Source organism: Medicago sativa, chromosome 6 (assembly GCF_051527215.1).
Source record: "Medicago sativa cultivar Bolivia chromosome 6, Bolivia_mono, whole genome shotgun sequence".
Lineage (NCBI taxonomy): Eukaryota > Viridiplantae > Streptophyta > Magnoliopsida > Fabales > Fabaceae > Medicago > Medicago sativa.
Genome location: NC_140754.1, coordinates 49479987 through 49487593, shown reverse-complemented (window position 1 = coordinate 49487593; position 7607 = coordinate 49479987).

Sequence of the window (7607 nt, the reverse complement as noted above, 5' to 3'; positions counted from 1 at the left end):
GACAAATTCAACATTAATATTTATCAAAATTTTAACCATATAGGCTAAAATCTCATTTTTGGGTCAATGGTCATTCAAATAATTTCATTTTGCCGAATACAAAACCAAATAGAGGTTCACATATCATGTTTCGCATCAAGGGACATCGAGGGACAAGTTCACTGTTTATCAAACTTCTAACCACATAGGCTAACATTTCATTTTCGCGACAAAAGTCATTTCAATACTTTCATTTTACCGAATATCAAACCAAATAGGTTCACATATCATGTTTCGCATCAAAGGACATCGGGGGACATGTTCAACCTTTATATTTAACAGACATGTAACAATATAAGCTAAAATCTCATTTTCGCGATAAGGGTCATCTCATTACTTTCTATTTACCAAATTTAAAACGAAATTGGTTCAAATATTATGGTACGCAATAAAGGACATCGAGGGACAAATTCAACATTAATATTTATCAAACTTTTAACCATATAGGCTAAAATCTCATTTTTGGGAAAATGGTCATTCAAATAATTTCATTTTGCCGAATACAAAACCAAAGAGGTTCACATATCATGTTTCGTATCAAGGGTGATCGAGGTACAAGTTCAACCTTTATCAAACTTCTAACCATATAGGTTAAAATCTCATTTTCGAGACAAAGTCATTCCAACACTTTCATTTTTCCGAATATAAAACCAAATAGGTTCACATATCATGTTTCGCATCAAGGGACATCGAGGGACAAGTTCACTGTTTATCAAACTTCTAACCACATAGGCTAACATTTCATTTTCGCGACAAGGGTCATTTCAATACTTTCATTTTACCGAATTTCAAACCAAATAGTTTCACATATCATGTTTCGCACCAAGGGACATCGAGGGACATGTTCAACCTTCATATTTAACAAACATGTAACAATATAAGCTAAAATCTCGTTTTCGCGATAAGGGTCATCTCATTAGTTTCTATTTACCAAATTTAAAACGAAATTGGTTCAAATATTATGTTACGCAATAAAGGACATCGAGGGACAAATTCAACATTAATATTTATCAAACTTTTAACCATATAGGCTAAAATCTCATTTTTGGGACAATGGTCATTCAAATAATTTCATTTTGCCGAATACAAAACCAAATAGGTTCACATATCATGTTTCGTATCAAGGGAGATCGAGGGACAAGTTCAACCGTTATCAAACTTCTAACCATATAGGCAATAAACTCACTTTCGCGACAAAGTCATTCCAATACCTTCATTTTTCCGAATATAAAATCAAATATGTTCACATATCATGTTTCGCATCAAGGGACATCGAGGGACATGTTCAACCTACAACTTTAACAAACATGTAACAATATAAGCTAAAATCTCGTTTTCGTGATAAGGGTCATCTCATGACTTTCTATTTACCAAATTTAAAACGAAATTGGTTCAAATATTATGTTACGCAATAAAGGACAACGAGGGACAAATTCAACATTAATATTAATCAAACTTTTAACCATATAGGCTAAAATCTCATTTTTGGGACAATGGTCATTCAAATAATTTCATTTTGCCGAATACAAAACCAAATAGGTTCACATATCATGTTTCGTATCAAGGGAGATCGTGGGACAAGTTCAACCTTTATCAAACTTCTAACCATATAGGCTAAAATCTCATTTTCGCGACAAATCATTCCAATACTTTCATTTTTCCGAATATGAAACCAAATAGGTTCACATATCATGTTTCGCATCAAGGGACATCGAGGGACAAGCTCGCTGTTTATCAAACTTCTAACCACATAGGCTAACATTTCATTTTCGCGACAAGGGTCATTTCAATACTTTCATTTTACCGAAATTCAAACCAAATAGGTTCACATATCATGTTTCGCATCAAGGGACATCGAGGGACATGTGTTTCGCATCAAGGGACATCGAGGGACATGTTCAACCTTCATATTTAACAAACATGTAATAATATAAGCTAAAATCTCGTTTTCGCGGTCTCATTTTCGCGACAAAGTCATTCCAATACTTTCATTTTGCCGAATACAAAACCAAATAGGTTCACATATCATGTTTCGCATCAAGGGACATCGAGGGACAAGTTCACTGTTTATCAAACTTCTAACCACATAGGCTAACATTTCATTTTCGCAACAAAAGTCATTTCAATACTTTCATTTTACCGAATATCAAACCAAATAGGTTCACATATCATGTTTCGCATCAAGGGACATCGAGGGACATGTTCAACCTTCATATTTAACAGAAATGTAACAATATAAGCTAAAATCTCGTTTTCGCGATAAAGGTCATCTCATTACTTTCTATTTACCAAATTTAAAACGAAAGTGGTTCAAATATTATGGTACGCAATAAAGGACATCGAGGGACAAATTCAACATTAATATTTATCAAACTTTTAACCATATAGGCTAAAATCTCATTTTTGGGAAAATGGTCATTCAAATAATTTCATTTTGCCGAATACAAAACCAAATAGGTTCACATATCATGTTTCGTATCAAGGGAGATCGAGGGACAAGTTCAACCTTTATCAAACTTCTAACCATATAGGCTAAAATCTCATTTTCGCGACAAAGTCATTCCAATACTTTCATTTTTCCGAATATGAAACCAAATAGGTTCACATATCATGTTTCGCATCAAGGGACATCGAGGGACAAGCTCACTGTTTATCAAACTTCTAACCACATAGGCTAACATTTCATTTTCGCAACAAGGGTCATTTCAATACTTTCATTTTACCGAAATTCAAACCAAATATGTTCACATATCATGTTTCACATCAAGGGACATCGAGGGACATGTTCAACCTTCATATTTAACAGAAATGTAACAATATAAGCTAAAATCTCGTTTTCGTGATAAGGGTCATCTCATTACTTTCTATTTACCAAATTTAAAACGAAATTGGTTCAAATATTATGTTTCGCAATAAAGGACATCGAGAGACAAATTCAACATTAATATTTATCAAAATTTTAACCATATAGGCTAAAATCTCATTTTTGGGTCAATGGTCATTCAAATAATTTCATTTTGCCGAATACAAAACCAAATAGAGGTTCACATATCATGTTTCGCATCAAGGGACATCGAGGGACAAGTTCACTGTTTATCAAACTTCTAACCACATAGGCTAACATTTCATTTTCGCGACAAAAGTCATTTCAATACTTTCATTTTACCGAATATCAAACCAAATAGGTTCACATATCATGTTTCGCATCAAAGGACATCGGGGGACATGTTCAACCTTTATATTTAACAGACATGTAACAATATAAGCTAAAATCTCATTTTCGCGATAAGGGTCATCTCATTACTTTCTATTTACCAAATTTAAAACGAAATTGGTTCAAATATTATGGTACGCAATAAAGGACATCGAGGGACAAATTCAACATTAATATTTATCAAACTTTTAACCATATAGGCTAAAATCTCATTTTTGGGAAAATGGTCATTCAAATAATTTCATTTTGCCGAATACAAAACCAAAGAGGTTCACATATCATGTTTCGTATCAAGGGTGATCGAGGTACAAGTTCAACCTTTATCAAACTTCTAACCATATAGGTTAAAATCTCATTTTCGAGACAAAGTCATTCCAACACTTTCATTTTTCCGAATATAAAACCAAATAGGTTCACATATCATGTTTCGCATCAAGGGACATCGAGGGACAAGTTCACTGTTTATCAAACTTCTAACCACATAGGCTAACATTTCATTTTCGCGACAAGGGTCATTTCAATACTTTCATTTTACCGAATTTCAAACCAAATAGTTTCACATATCATGTTTCGCACCAAGGGACATCGAGGGACATGTTCAACCTTCATATTTAACAAACATGTAACAATATAAGCTAAAATCTCGTTTTCGCGATAAGGGTCATCTCATTAGTTTCTATTTACCAAATTTAAAACGAAATTGGTTCAAATATTATGTTACGCAATAAAGGACATCGAGGGACAAATTCAACATTAATATTTATCAAACTTTTAACCATATAGGCTAAAATCTCATTTTTGGGACAATGGTCATTCAAATAATTTCATTTTGCCGAATACAAAACCAAATAGGTTCACATATCATGTTTCGTATCAAGGGAGATCGAGGGACAAGTTCAACCGTTATCAAACTTCTAACCATATAGGCAATAAACTCACTTTCGCGACAAAGTCATTCCAATACCTTCATTTTTCCGAATATAAAATCAAATATGTTCACATATCATGTTTCGCATCAAGGGACATCGAGGGACATGTTCAACCTACAACTTTAACAAACATGTAACAATATAAGCTAAAATCTCGTTTTCGTGATAAGGGTCATCTCATGACTTTCTATTTACCAAATTTAAAACGAAATTGGTTCAAATATTATGTTACGCAATAAAGGACAACGAGGGACAAATTCAACATTAATATTAATCAAACTTTTAACCATATAGGCTAAAATCTCATTTTTGGGACAATGGTCATTCAAATAATTTCATTTTGCCGAATACAAAACCAAATAGGTTCACATATCATGTTTCGTATCAAGGGAGATCGTGGGACAAGTTCAACCTTTATCAAACTTCTAACCATATAGGCTAAAATCTCATTTTCGCGACAAATCATTCCAATACTTTCATTTTTCCGAATATGAAACCAAATAGGTTCACATATCATGTTTCGCATCAAGGGACATCGAGGGACAAGCTCGCTGTTTATCAAACTTCTAACCACATAGGCTAACATTTCATTTTCGCGACAAGGGTCATTTCAATACTTTCATTTTACCGAAATTCAAACCAAATAGGTTCACATATCATGTTTCGCATCAAGGGACATCGAGGGACATGTGTTTCGCATCAAGGGACATCGAGGGACATGTTCAACCTTCATATTTAACAAACATGTAATAATATAAGCTAAAATCTCGTTTTCGCGGTCTCATTTTCGCGACAAAGTCATTCCAATACTTTCATTTTGCCGAATACAAAACCAAATAGGTTCACATATCATGTTTCGCATCAAGGGACATCGAGGGACAAGTTCACTGTTTATCAAACTTCTAACCACATAGGCTAACATTTCATTTTCGCAACAAAAGTCATTTCAATACTTTCATTTTACCGAATATCAAACCAAATAGGTTCACATATCATGTTTCGCATCAAGGGACATCGAGGGACATGTTCAACCTTCATATTTAACAGAAATGTAACAATATAAGCTAAAATCTCGTTTTCGCGATAAAGGTCATCTCATTACTTTCTATTTACCAAATTTAAAACGAAAGTGGTTCAAATATTATGGTACGCAATAAAGGACATCGAGGGACAAATTCAACATTAATATTTATCAAACTTTTAACCATATAGGCTAAAATCTCATTTTTGGGAAAATGGTCATTCAAATAATTTCATTTTGCCGAATACAAAACCAAATAGGTTCACATATCATGTTTCGTATCAAGGGAGATCGAGGGACAAGTTCAACCTTTATCAAACTTCTAACCATATAGGCTAAAATCTCATTTTCGCGACAAAGTCATTCCAATACTTTCATTTTTCCGAATATGAAACCAAATAGGTTCACATATCATGTTTCGCATCAAGGGACATCGAGGGACAAGCTCACTGTTTATCAAACTTCTAACCACATAGGCTAACATTTCATTTTCGCAACAAGGGTCATTTCAATACTTTCATTTTACCGAAATTCAAACCAAATATGTTCACATATCATGTTTCACATCAAGGGACATCGAGGGACATGTTCAACCTTCATATTTAACAGAAATGTAACAATATAAGCTAAAATCTCGTTTTCGTGATAAGGGTCATCTCATTACTTTCTATTTACCAAATTTAAAACGAAATTGGTTCAAATATTATGTTTCGCAATAAAGGACATCGAGAGACAAATTCAACATTAATATTTATCAAAATTTTAACCATATAGGCTAAAATCTCATTTTTGGGTCAATGGTCATTCAAATAATTTCATTTTGCCGAATACAAAACCAAATAGAGGTTCACATATCATGTTTCGCATCAAGGGACATCGAGGGACAAGTTCACTGTTTATCAAACTTCTAACCACATAGGCTAACATTTCATTTTCGCGACAAAAGTCATTTCAATACTTTCATTTTACCGAATATCAAACCAAATAGGTTCACATATCATGTTTCGCATCAAAGGACATCGGGGGACATGTTCAACCTTTATATTTAACAGACATGTAACAATATAAGCTAAAATCTCATTTTCGCGATAAGGGTCATCTCATTACTTTCTATTTACCAAATTTAAAACGAAATTGGTTCAAATATTATGGTACGCAATAAAGGACATCGAGGGACAAATTCAACATTAATATTTATCAAACTTTTAACCATATAGGCTAAAATCTCATTTTTGGGAAAATGGTCATTCAAATAATTTCATTTTGCCGAATACAAAACCAAAGAGGTTCACATATCATGTTTCGTATCAAGGGTGATCGAGGTACAAGTTCAACCTTTATCAAACTTCTAACCATATAGGTTAAAATCTCATTTTCGAGACAAAGTCATTCCAACACTTTCATTTTTCCGAATATAAAACCAAATAGGTTCACATATCATGTTTCGCATCAAGGGACATCGAGGGACAAGTTCACTGTTTATCAAACTTCTAACCACATAGGCTAACATTTCATTTTCGCGACAAGGGTCATTTCAATACTTTCATTTTACCGAATTTCAAACCAAATAGTTTCACATATCATGTTTCGCACCAAGGGACATCGAGGGACATGTTCAACCTTCATATTTAACAAACATGTAACAATATAAGCTAAAATCTCGTTTTCGCGATAAGGGTCATCTCATTAGTTTCTATTTACCAAATTTAAAACGAAATTGGTTCAAATATTATGTTACGCAATAAAGGACATCGAGGGACAAATTCAACATTAATATTTATCAAACTTTTAACCATATAGGCTAAAATCTCATTTTTGGGACAATGGTCATTCAAATAATTTCATTTTGCCGAATACAAAACCAAATAGGTTCACATATCATGTTTCGTATCAAGGGAGATCGAGGGACAAGTTCAACCGTTATCAAACTTCTAACCATATAGGCAATAAACTCACTTTCGCGACAAAGTCATTCCAATACCTTCATTTTTCCGAATATAAAATCAAATATGTTCACATATCATGTTTCGCATCAAGGGACATCGAGGGACATGTTCAACCTACAACTTTAACAAACATGTAACAATATAAGCTAAAATCTCGTTTTCGTGATAAGGGTCATCTCATGACTTTCTATTTACCAAATTTAAAACGAAATTGGTTCAAATATTATGTTACGCAATAAAGGACAACGAGGGACAAATTCAACATTAATATTAATCAAACTTTTAACCATATAGGCTAAAATCTCATTTTTGGGACAATGGTCATTCAAATAATTTCATTTTGCCGAATACAAAACCAAATAGGTTCACATATCATGTTTCGTATCAAGGGAGATCGTGGGACAAGTTCAACCTTTATCAAACTTCTAACCATATAGGCTAAAATCTCATTTTCGCGA